Source organism: Hypanus sabinus, chromosome 4 (genome assembly GCF_030144855.1).
Source record: "Hypanus sabinus isolate sHypSab1 chromosome 4, sHypSab1.hap1, whole genome shotgun sequence".
Lineage (NCBI taxonomy): Eukaryota > Metazoa > Chordata > Chondrichthyes > Myliobatiformes > Dasyatidae > Hypanus > Hypanus sabinus.
The window spans coordinates 8,582,179-8,594,963 of NC_082709.1; the positions used below are offsets into that span (position 1 = coordinate 8,582,179).

The window sequence follows — 12,785 nt, forward strand, 5'->3', positions numbered from 1 at the left end:
GTCTGGTGTAGCTTTCTCTGTGGTTTTTTTCTTTACATAGTTCAGTCCATTTTTTGTATTGTGTCATGTAACACCATGGTCCTGAAAAACGTTGTCTCATTTTAACTATGTACTGTACCAGCAGTTATGGTTGAAATGACAATAAAAGTGACTTGACTTGAAAAAAAGTAAACTTAATACCATCAGGACAAGAATTTTTTTTATTGCTTCTGCAAAATTACAGAATATGAAGCACCAGACAATGTTGAAACTAATACATTCTCACATACAGTGAGTTTTCAATCTAGCTGACTTGCAACAACAACCAATAGTCAAGACAAAATATTTTTTCTTTGTGATTCTCCGACTCACACTGCAGTTGATGACAAATACTTTCTACTAGAATGCTGGTAATTGAGATTTTGCCCAGTGTTTGTGAAGGACAAGGACAAAGGACTGGGTAGAAGGTGGTTCCAGAGGTACAAGATTGGGCAGAAAACAATTGACTGGACAAGTTTTGCCCTGCTTTGTGGTAAGGGTATAGCTAGGCAATTTTCCATCGTGGTACATTGTGAAGCAGCCTGGACAAAAAGCACAGCTGCCTCTGCAGCACAAGTCTTGGAGTGTTTGTGGGGTCCATAGACTTTGCTATTAATTGAAGGTTGCAATCACTTACCCATTCAATTAGCCTCACTATAGATAATGTAATAAGATAATGAACTTGTATTCTCCACCTTTTTTCAGTTAGTTACTTAAATGGCTACTTTCAATCTTGTCTGGAAAGCAGTGTATTTTAAACAATTTAGGATACAATGCACAATATTGACAATAAACTGGATTGGTCAAAGAACACTGAGGCTGTCTACAAGAAGGGTCAGAGCCGTCTCTATTTCCTGAAGAGACTGAGGTCCTTTAACATCTGCTGGACGACGCTGAGATCTGTGGTGGCCAGTGCTATCATGTTTGCTGTTGTGTGCTGGGGCAGCAGGCTGAGGGTAGCAGACACCAATAGAAACAACAGACTCATTCGTAAGGCCAGTGATGTTGTGGGGGTGGAACTGGACTCTCTTACAGTGGTGTCTGAAAAGAGGATACTGTCCAAGTTGCATGCCATCTTGCACAATGTCTCCCATCCACTCCATAATGTACTGGTTAGGCACAGGTGTACATTCAGCCAGAGACTCATTCCACCAGGATGCAACACTGAGCATCATAGGAAGTCATTCCTGCCTGTGGCCATCAAACTTTACAGCTCCTCCCTCAGAGTGTCAGACACCCTGAGCCAATAGGCTGGTCCTGGACTTATTTCCACTTGGAATAATTAACTTATTATTATTTAATTATTTATGGTTTTATATTGCTATATTTCTTCACTATTCTTGGTTGGTGCGACTATAACGAAACCCAATTTCCCTCGGGATCAATAAAGTATGTCTGTCTGTCTGCCTAACCACTAGACTTTATCTTTAAAATTGCCAGAAGATCCTATGACTAAAAAGAATAACATTTCAGATCTAAAGCTCTTCAGAATTTTTCGTGTTCCTCTCCCTACCCCAGGTGCTGCCAAAACAACTTTGGATAGATATGCTGTGGAACCAGATTTCTACTTGACAGTTACTTCTTGTTTCCACTGTTCAGAAATGTAAGAAACCAGAACCAAGTGATCAGACACACTGCCCACCTCTAGATGTTGCAAAGGTAAAGTAGCTGCGCTTGCTTCTTAATCAGCAGAGCAATTCCTCAATTTTATTATTTCCATAAAGTAACATCAACAACTCTTGTCTTCTGAAATTATCACAGGTATTGTTAGTAAATATGTGTACCACATAACTCTGTGATCCAAGCAAGAGCAACATAATTTTTGAAAAAATAAAAATTACCACTCTGGGTTCAACCTATTACCTGTGGAGTTGTGGGGTGGAGATACATCTCTATCATAGGAGGTGTAAGGCACTCCTTCCCTCTGCCAGCCTGCAGGTTACCCTTGGGTAAGGTGTAGCACTTGTTTAGCACCCGATCAGGATCATTTGAAGCCATGGGAGACAGTGGTGGATGGTCATATGAGCAGCTGGTGTAGATCACCAATCCTGGTTATGCAACCACTGATGCCAGGCAGACAATCTCTGAAGTGTATTGATGATGGCTGGGGTCACCCATCTTGTAAAGGCGCTGCCCAGAAGAAGGCAATGGCAAACCACTTCTGTAGAAAAATTTACAAAGAACAATCATTGTTATGGAAAGACCATTTTCACATACAGCATATGACATGGTACATTACAATCAAACTATTGCCTATAAATCTTGATTGTACTGTTTCAGTTATTCAATTTGACTTTGATGTTAACACTTCACAAAGCTGTCACCCTGTACCCCCTGAATCTCTGATTTAGCAGAGTCATGGACTCTCTCCAAGTCTAACATATACTGTTTTCTCAGGGTTCTGCTTTGTCACTGAAATAGGTCATTCCTACCAAGATAGTGATTTAATTTGTTTCAAAAGTACCATCAATAATATTAAAAAGCAACATCTACATGTTTAACTTATAAAGACTTGAGAAGAAATAGATCAGCACTGAACATATTAGGCATTCAATCCTGGAACCACCTCCTCTCCAATTTCAGTACATCCTTTCTAAGACAGGGGGCCCAAACCTGCTTACAATACTCCAAGTGAGGCCTCACCATTCCTTTACAAATTATCTTACTTTTATATTCTAGTCCTCTTGAAATGAATGTTAACATTGCATTTGTCTTCCTCACCACAGACTCAACCTGCAAATTTAGGGAATCCTGCACAAGGACTCCCAAGTCCCTTTGTGTCTCAGTTTTTTTGTATTTTCTCTCCATTTAGAAAGTTGCCAAACCTTTCATTTCTTCTACCAAAGTGCATGACCACACACTTTCCGAGATTGTATTCCATTTTCCATTTCTTTGTCCATACAGTACTCCTAATATGTCTAAGTCCTTCTGTAGCCTATTTATTCAAAACTATCTGCCCATCCACCTATCTTCGTATCATCTGCAAACTTTACAACAAAACCAACAATTCCATCATCCAAATCATTGACATATAATACAAAAAGAATCGGTCCCAACACAGACTCCTGTGGAACACCAAGTCACTGGTAGCCAGTCGGGAAAGGCTCCCTTTGTTCCTACTCTTCCTCCTGCCAATCAGCTACTGCTTTATCCATGCTAGAATCTTCAATGTAATAAAACAAATAAGTACATTAAAGTTGTGAATAGGCGGAACTATGTGTACTCATCTTCTGACAGTTGGCAATCCAACGTAAAGGTGAATTACCGCCATCAACTGGACTGGAGTGTGGTGTAAAGAATTGGGGGAGAAAAACCCTTCCCACTCCTCTTTCAAATGAAACCCCAAAGAGCCCTATAGGTTGTCAGTAATGAAAGGCGATAATCTGAACTAAGTTATAGTCACTCCCGTGACTTGACAAAGTTTTTAAAATGGAAGTATTGACCCCCAAAGATTCTAATGAAGGCTGCATTCGATTTCTGTCAACTTTATCTGCTTCACACTGTAATATGTTCAACTGTTTCATAATGTGACAAAACCTACCCAAACCAGATGATATTTTCCAACAAGATATAATTAAACATTGTGCGCCCAATAGGCTTAAACTAGTAAGTACACTGAAGGTTTGACGGTGCTCAGAGCCCCAGCCCCTCTTTCACCTCCAACCCTAGTTTGCTAATGTCCCATTCAAGCATTGGCGCGTTCTCCACCAATAGCAGCCGCCCATCGGGACAAATGAGCCAATCGTATCGATCGGACGGGAGTTGCGGCTCTCGCGAGGGTTTAGTTTCGGGATTTGTTTTCCCTTCACACACGGTTAACTGGCGATCCGGGAGGAAAGGAGAAGATGGCAATTTGTGTGGGTCTGCCGTAGGTGGATGGCGGTTCTGATCAGGTACGCGTTGGATCTCGCTGCTGCTTTGATGTGAAGAACAGGGGTATTTCCGCAGAGGAGCTGGCCGCTGCAAGTTGCCATAGTTACCGAGTGGTGCGCCAAGGTAGTAAACATGGGCGGGCAGCTCGGTTTCTCCCAAGTAGTACGCCGGGATTCAACCTGGTTGTGCAAGTGTACGCATTTCCTCCTCACTCATTATCGTTCTTCATCACGGCATCGCACGGGTTGAATTATATCTGCCATATAAGATTTATGCTAATAGGATTTTGCCTCTCAGATCGCATCCTGATAAGGTGCTTTACTTGGCCCTTGTCATGTTGCACTTTGTGGGAGTTGCGGGCAATTTTGACTGCGTCGTTTCCCGCAAAACAACGATATTACTCTAATTGTAAAGGAGTCGAAATCTCTGGGAGGAAAATGAAAACCCCACCTTTATCAATGTAGGGGCTTGTCACAGAATTTGGATGTTATTAATAGAAATTGTTTCATTATAGGCGCCAAGCCATTGCATTGTTGTTTATCTTTTTTATTGTCTGTAAATATCAATTTGATTCACTGCCGTGAATCCTGTAGAATAGGTTGGCTAATCAAGTTCGGTCATTTTTTTTTTAAGAGTAATTAGGACGGCAAAGGGTTTACTGAATATATTCATTAGCCTGGATCCTGGTTTAGTGTGTGAAGAGCGATTGAGTAGATTACATGTGGAGTTCAGAAGAATAACTGATTAATAAACTGTTTGAAACATGAACTTTAACAGAGCTTGACCGGGTGAATGTTCAGCAGATGCTTTTCTTTTCCTTGGAGGAGTAATCTATAACCAAGGAAAGTCTCAGACTAGGAGCTAGGCCATTTAGGAAGGAGATGAGGAGAAATTTCTATTCTTTGGAATTTCGTACTACTTCTTGGTTTACAAATCTTGATGAAACTACATAACCTTATTTGCTAGAACATTGTGATATTGTAATATTTCTATATTAAGAAAATATTTTGATTTCAATACTTAGGTAAAAGAGCTAGATTTAAAGAAAATTCTTAACATTGTGCAATTGGCTGTGTGTCATTTCAAATGGTAGATTGATTCTTTCTTGTCTTCATGTCCAGTAATGAAAAATAAAGAAATTTTTTTGTGAAATATGTACAGTTTATGACCCAATCACCATTATCATGATTGTCAGATTCCCTCTACAATCACCACAATGACACCTAAGTAATAAATCACTATCGGGGCATTTAAAAGCAGTGAAAATGATGCTTAAGTGTAAATGTTTTTAAAATTTATATTCTGTTCATTCAAGTTCAGGATGAGTAATCTGACAATTATTAACTGCTCACTGGACCTTAACAAGATCTGGGACTTGGAGTGAGAGGAGCAGGGGTTCAAAAGAGGTAGGTCTCTGTACTTGCTAGTGAGTTTTCCTTAAGAGTGGGGACTTGGAGCAAGAGGCACAAGCGTGCAAAAGAGTAGGACACATGACTGACTTGTGAGTTTCTCCTAATAGGAATAGGGACAGAGTGAAAGACAAATTGTTAGGTAATAGTTGATTAGATAATAAACAACAGCCAATAAACAGAAGCTGGGGTCCAGTGGAGTGACCATTATGACAGTGGGCCGGTGTAAGACTGAGAGCTGATTAGAGCCATCTTCAGTTATGTTTTTATTGTCTCTGAGTCTTCTACCTCCCCACTTTTGAAATCGCTGCACATTATTCCAGCCCAGGCTTTACGTCTGGGTTGTGGTGCTGATCTCTTTTCTCTGCTCTGCAGGTGGAAATGAGTAAGATGCCATTGTAGTTGAGAAGATTGCCGATGGCTATGAATTACTGGGTACATCCTAATGGTTATGAGGATGATCATATATTGAAAGGTTGTTGAGAACATCAAGATCACAAGATTTGCAGTTTTGGGTTGGAAGGAAAAGATCAGGCAGAGAACATAGCTCTGTCTGATGTGACCTATGCTCCTGGTTTAGCTTTATCTATTATTCCTCCCTTATTATTTCCTTTACCTAAGGCAGTTTTGACACTTTGGGAGATGCTGTCAGAATGTGCTTGGTGTGTATCTGAAGAGTCATTGGTAACTCTTATATATGCATCATCAATATAACAGAATGGTTCCAGTGTTTACAGGTGGCTCTAAAGACCCAGTGTCTCATAACAATGGTGCAGCAATCTGGGTTCCAGACTTTCAGCTGCCAATTAGAAAAGGATTGTCTAATAAACTTTCAGTTTATACTATTGAAATGGTGGCAATCCTTATTGCAGTGGATGCTGTCATTTCTGATTCCTTCTCTGGATTGTGTAGTGGTGGGTGTGTCCAACAAAATGTCTGGGGACTACTGGAAGTTGGACAAACATTAGCATGGTTGCAGTATTTAGAATTGTATGTCTATTTTTTTGTGGATTCCAGCTCATGCAGGGGTGGAAGGAAATGAAGTAGACGATAGGCTGGCTAAACAATCCATGAAGGTCAGTGTTATTGATGTTGACATTCCACTAAGTAATGGAGAGGCAAAGGTTTTGATTAATGACCATATTTTCTCAATCTCGCAGGGACTTTGGGGCATAATTAAAAAAGGAGACATTTATATGGATTTCTTTTTTTAAAAAAAAAGGTTACTTCACTTTGGAGGATAGGAAGGCCCAAAAGGAAGGAAGTTATAATTATTTGCTCATACTGGTTTAAATACCACATTGTATAGAGTTGGTAAATATACTTCAGGTAAATGTAGACAGCATCATCTTCCAGAGGACAGTCTCACATGTGTTATTAGAATGTAGGACATATGAGTGGGATAGAACGCAGACTCTGGACTGCAATATTGTTACCTTTGATCGGGGGGGGGGGGTTTAGCCGAGAAGCACATAAACACATATTTAAATTCATGAAGCTATTTGGATTGTTTAGTACAATTTAAGTCAAGAGCATTGGATGTTGATATATTTATTTAGTTATTGTTATTGGTATCATTTCTGCTTGAGGGCTGGTGGTAGGTGTTGCGATCACTCTCCTGAACCTTCCTTACACTCCAGGTCTACCAACTGCCAATAGAAAGCAATAGCAGAACAAGAAGAAGACGAGTCGCTGAGGCTTCGGTACGAAGAAGCAGAGTAAGTATCCCATACATAGGGAATGAGAGCAGCAGTTATTAACAAAAAAAAAAACTTCAGTGAGAAGGCACGGGAAAGCCAACTTGTACATCCAGAAATAGCTGGGACTGCCTCAGGGTTTTTCATTCACTGGCCTCTTCAGAAAGAAGATGTCGTAGCTGCCACTGAGATCCATCAGCCTGGGGTACAAGCATGAGAAACCCTGATTGGCTGTTGAGCTGAGGGGGTCTGCTGACCCACTGGTGAGGGATGCCAATGCCCTAGTCCATGTTGGCTGTAACTGGAGAGCTCAAACTGAAGTAGACCAAGCAACCAGCAGACTGCAGCAGTAAGAGATTGTCAGCAGAATCCAGACTGGGCATGCAGGACGAGGCTCAGGGAAGGCAGCACATTTCTAGTCCAAAGCCTCAAAGAAAGGAAAGCCATGCAACTGGAGTAGGTGGCAAGGGATAGAGCAGGAGTACTACAGGGTGAAGGCAGTGACAGAGAGCCGTCAGGGAAGCTGGACAACATGGAAGGGCACCATCAGCAGGTCATTCAGCTGGTTTAACTCTTGAAGGTCCCACAAGCCAGACTTGGCTGTCTCATCAGGGCAACCTGTGATACCTTGCCCTACCCCTAAAATCTTCACCAGTGGTTCGGCAGTGAGGTTCGATGCTCTCTCTCTAACATCACCAATACCAACCTTCAACACACCCTGGCAGGCTGCAAGACTGTGCTGTCCCAAGGATGCAGCAGTTAGTGGCACAACCAAGTTCTAAAGAAGCTGGCAGAGATGAATTGAGAATCAGCCTTTCCCCAGTGGGATGCCAACTCATCCCATTTGTTAAGGCTGTCAAGAGCGTTGAATGCACCCGTCCAACAGCTACCTCAGGACACTTCTCCACAGGCAAGGAGTGGAACATGAGGGCAGATCTCAGCAGGCAGCTACAGTTCCCCAAGGAAATCACCAGTTCTCTGTCCAGTCATAGCACTGTGGTCCATGGCCGCCATGACAGTCCTCCTCGTTGAGTTAACAATCCCGTGGGAGGAAGGAGTGGAGGCAGAAGAGGTTGAAGTACTGTAGGTGAGTGTAAGGAAGTTGGCTGGAGGACCATCACCTACCCCATGAGGTAGGATGCTGGGCCTTCATCAGCACACTGACGATAGGTTACTCTGCAATATGGCAGTGACTGGAGCAAGGCTCAGGAGAGCTGCCAGAGAATTGGCTGAAGAGGCTGAAAAAGGCAGCTTTTGGCTGTGGTTGAGGAGGAAGGACAGAAATTGGGGAGCAACTAACCCTATTCCTCGTGTTAACCCTATTGAAAGCTGCAGGACATGATAGGGAGACATTCCTGCCACAGCTCAGCCACCAGGAGAAGTACCGGGGCTGAGGGAGTGAAACATCAATGAATAGTGGACCTGGCTGATGACCACACAGCTGGCCTATGGGCATTGTTGGAGGTGTGGGAGGCAGCAATGCCAAGCAGGAAACCTCTTCCTGTAAATCTCTTTGAATCAATGTAGGAAGACTTGTTGTTGGGCAGTGGATTGCTTCTCCTCCAAGTTATGGCAGGTCAGTGAACCTCATGGCTACGTCTGCCAGAAGCATACTCAGATACAGCTCCTGACAGACTATATCAAGGAGCTGGATCTGAAAATACATGGGATCATCTAGAAAGATGAGGGCTTTATAGGTTAGGGTAAGGTGATGAATTTAGAATAGATCAGTACATGGAATTGTGATGTTGTGGCCTTAACAGAGACTTGGTTGAGGGAGGGGCAAGAATGAATCCTTAATGTTCCAGGTTTTTGATCTTTTAGAAAAGACAAGGAGGTAAAGGTGGGTGCTGGGGGAGTATTTGCATTATTAATCAGGAAAAATATCACAGCTGCATTCAGTCAGGACATAATGGAAGATTGATCCTCTGTGTTAATGTGGGTAGAACTCAAAATTATAACAAAAAAAGTGCAATCACTCTGGGATTATGCTTACATGATCCAATATCCACTGGGACATTGAGGAAAAGATATGCAAACAGATTAGGGAAGGGTGTTTAAAAACAACAGGGTTATTGTACTGAGTGACTTCAACTTCCAAAATACAAATTGGTATCTCCTTAGTACAAGAGGTTTAGATGGAACAGCCAGTATATTTTACCCAGGGTTGAAATGTCTAATGTTTTATTTAAGATGAAGAGGAAAATTCAAAGGCGGTATGAGGGGTAAGTTTTTATTTTACACAGAGTAGTGGGTGCCTGGAATGTGTTGCTGGGGTGACACTAGAGGTAAATATGATGGAGATGTTCAAGAGCTTTTAACTGGACACATGAATGTCCAGGCAGTGGAAGGAAATAGACATTGTGTAGGCAGAAGGGATTTGTTTAGTTACAGATATGATTACATTGTGGGCTGAAGGACTTTGTTATATGTTCTTAATACTAACCTGGCAAAACTTCATTAGCAACTCCCACAAAAGGCTGGAGGAACTCAGCAGGCCAGACAGCATCTATTGTAACGCGTATAGTCAATGCTTTGGACCGAAACACTTCAGCAGGACTGGGGAGAAAAAAGATGAGTAGATTTAAAAGGTGGGGGAGGGGAGGACCTGAAGTGGGAGGGGTGAAGTAAAGAGCTGGGAAGTTGATTACTGAAAAAGACAGAAGGCCATGGAAGAAAGTAAATGGGGTAGGGGGGGGGGAGAAGCACCAGAGAGGGGTGATGGGCAGGCAAAGAGATAAGGTGAGAGAGGGAAATGCGAAAGATGGGGGGGCACTACCAGAAGTTCAAGAAATTGAAGTTCATGCCATCAGGTTGGACCATATAAGTTGCTGTTCCTCCATCCTGAGTGTGGCCTCATCACGAGAGGAAGCCATGGATAGACATTGTGAAATGGGAAGTGGAATTAAAATGGGTGGCCACTTGGAGATCCTGCTTTTTCTGGCAGTGTAGGTGCTCAGTGAAGCAGTCTCTCAATCTATGTCAGGTGTCTCCAATATACAGGATTCCACAGTGGGAGCATTGGTCACAGTATATGACCTCAACATACTCACAGATGAAGTGTTGACTGACATGGAAGGACTGTTTAGGGTCCTGCATGGTATTGAGGAAGGAGGTGTTAGGGGCAGGTGTAGCACTTGTTCTACTTGCAAGGATAAGTGCCAGGAGGGCACTAATTAGTAGAAGTCACAGCTACCACATGACATGAAATGAGTTGTAACATTTAGTCATTTATCTCTTAGAAACTGTGACATTTTTGAATTTGAGATGTGTTCAAAATTTTGTAATTCACTATTTGACTGTATTTGGAAATGGATAGAGATTTAAAGTAAGTTCAGAAATAAACTTATTTCTCAGTTTTTGACTAGCTGAAGAAAATTCTGGAATCTAAGCATTAGAAAATTAGGTACAGGTGACCTTCACTAATCCAGCACCACGGGACCTGCTGAGTGCCGGAGCAGTGAAAATGCCGAATAACAGAAGGATCACATTAAGCAATAGCTAACCACCTCATCATACCTTTAAAATATCATGTAAATCAGTACGTTAGATAATAATGAAACAGAATTATTAAATGAGTAACAAGTGAAATTTTAATAAAGTAATATACTGTACAGGCACAGGTAAAATAAAGGATGTAGGTAAATGTACAGGAATTAACTTATGCTGAACAGTTGAGCACTTCCACTTCTAAAGTGAGATGTTTAATATACCTTCAGGAAAAATTACATGTTTGCAAGTGTGGGGTTGTCAGGATCATCAACATCTTCATTTTGAAAAATGGGTGAAGTGTCAGGAACTGGTGCTGAAACTGGCACATCAATTTCTTCAAAAACTGTTGATGTTGGTGTCAGCACATCTGGGTGAGCAGGAGCAGAAGTCGGAGAAAGGAGGTCTCCTATACGGCACATCTCATGCAACCGCCAGGCGGCCGGGAATTCAGCGCTGGGCTCTTCCCTCTTAACTTGCAGTTTCTGAGAGAATCCTCGTTAGTTTCTTTTCTTCTGCTTAGTAATATACTTAAATTCAGCAGGTCGCCACGTCTGATCTGAGATCGTAGGCAGAAGAGAACGGAGCGCTGGCCAGGAGGCGCCAGAGGGCAATGTGCGACCACCAGCAGGCGGATCGATCCTATGCACGCCAGCTCCCCCGCTGCCGGTGGGTGAGATGGGCTGCTGCCAGGCGGCCGCGCCTCACGCAAATAATATTAATAAATGCAGGAAAACAAGCAGGAATCGCCTGTGTGCTAACAAGAGCACGCCAGCATGTGCACAGAATTAGTACAACCAAAACAATGCGCAGCAGATTGGTATGGTGGCCCAGGAAATTTGAAATTACAGTTGCACAGAAAGTTTGAAATCAGTGCCGGATTATCGAAGGAACCGGATTACAGTTAGTCGGATTAGTGAAGGTCGACTATTAAAAAAGAAAAGACTTCAAGTACTAAAGTGCTTTGAGAAAAGCATTTATTCCTGACTGGGAGAAATATAAAGTGAGTTTCTACAGGGGTTCACATTAGAACAGACTAGATTAAGGAAAAGCTTAAAGTATTCCAAACCAAACTGAATTTTCAATGGAGCAAGTGCAGGAAACCTATCAAATTAATGCAAAGTCATAGCTTTAAAAATGTTGAAACTAGAGGGGGAATATGTTATTTCTACATGAGAATTATTAAAATCTGGATCACACAATTCAAAACTGAAATCAGACAAATTTTCAGAAGGCAATGTGTCATATATCTCAGATTCTATGAACACAGGAAACTTTTCTCAATATCTAGTTCTTCACATATTCATACATTTAATTTGCAATAGATGGTTAAAACGCTTGTTTTGATATGCTTGGAGTTCACTCTGTTTACAGAGATTATTACCAGGAACCTGTCAGAAAATTAAGGCAAGAAATTATTAGTTGCCAAGAGAAACCTTTTCATAAGGTCTTGAGATGTGTACAATTGCCAACTTTAAAAAAAACTCAATACTGCAACAAATCAAGCTAATTTTGAATAAACTAGCCTTGTATTAATCAGCAACTTGTGACTTCCAAATGATAAATTCAACTCCATTCATGTTGGGTATAAAATTTCCTCTTTTTGGTCATTACTGTATGTCATACAGTACTGTATGACAGGAACTGATTTATCAGGTACAGTCTTTGTTGCCAGAATTTCAGATGGTGACAAAAGAGCATAGAGGAGCGAGATATACTAGTTAGTGGAATGGTGTCAAAGTAATATCCTTGCAGTCAACATCAGTAAGACCAAAGAACTGATTTATGGACTTCAAGAAAGGTAAAACAAGGGACCACAATCCAATCCCTGTAGAGGGATGTAAAGTGGAGAGAATAAGTAATTTCAAGTTTGGGGGAGTGGGGTCAGTATCTTTGTGGACCTTAATCTGGATGCAACATTTGATGCAGTTATAAAGAAAGCAAGATAGTGGCTATATTTCATTAGAAATACAGAAAACCTACAGCACAATACAGGCCATTTGGCCTACAAAGCTGTTTGGAACATGTTGGAACAAATTACCTAGGGTTACCCGGAGCCCTCTATTTTTCTAAGCTCCATGTACATATCCAGGAGTCTCTCAAAAGACCCTATCATTTCTGCCGTCCCCAGCAGCCCATTCCACGCACTCACTGCTCTCTGCGTTTTTAAAAAAAAAACAACAAAACACTTATCCCTGACATCTCCTCTACACTTACTTCCAAGCATCTCTTGTGTTAGCCATTGCAGCCCTGGGGAAAAAGCCTCTGACTATCCACATGATCAATACCTATCATTATC

The 12,785-nt window shown here is 41.7% G+C and overlaps 1 protein-coding gene and 1 long non-coding RNA gene across 15 annotated transcripts in view; one reads left to right on the forward strand and one right to left on the reverse strand.

Moving 5' to 3' along the window:
- The window catches only part of LOC132392464 (uncharacterized), a 98,968-nt gene extending 95,294 nt beyond the window's left edge, over positions 1 to 3,674 (reverse strand). For all 4 annotated transcript variants that reach the window (XR_009511554.1, XR_009511552.1, XR_009511555.1 and 1 more), the window contains exons 1-2: positions 3,560 to 3,674; positions 1,882 to 2,179 (exon numbers count right to left, since the gene is read on the reverse strand). This is a non-coding gene — a long non-coding RNA (uncharacterized LOC132392464). The remainder of the gene's footprint in view (positions 1 to 1,881; positions 2,180 to 3,559) is intronic.
- Positions 3,675 to 3,774: 100 nt separating this feature from the next.
- faima (Fas apoptotic inhibitory molecule a) overlaps positions 3,775 to 12,785 on the forward strand; it is a 42,727-nt gene continuing 33,716 nt past the window's right edge. Inside the window, exons 1-5 of one of the 11 annotated variants that reach the window (XM_059966340.1) lie at positions 3,794 to 3,911; positions 5,207 to 5,297; positions 6,318 to 6,376; positions 6,941 to 7,018; positions 11,028 to 11,155. The gene's annotated coding sequence lies outside the window, so the exon portion shown is untranslated. Of the gene's footprint in view, positions 3,912 to 5,206; positions 5,298 to 6,317; positions 6,377 to 6,940; positions 7,019 to 11,027; positions 11,156 to 12,785 lie in introns of all 11 variants that reach the window. The other 10 variants (XM_059966348.1, XM_059966342.1, XM_059966343.1 and 7 more) reach the window with 10 other exon arrangements.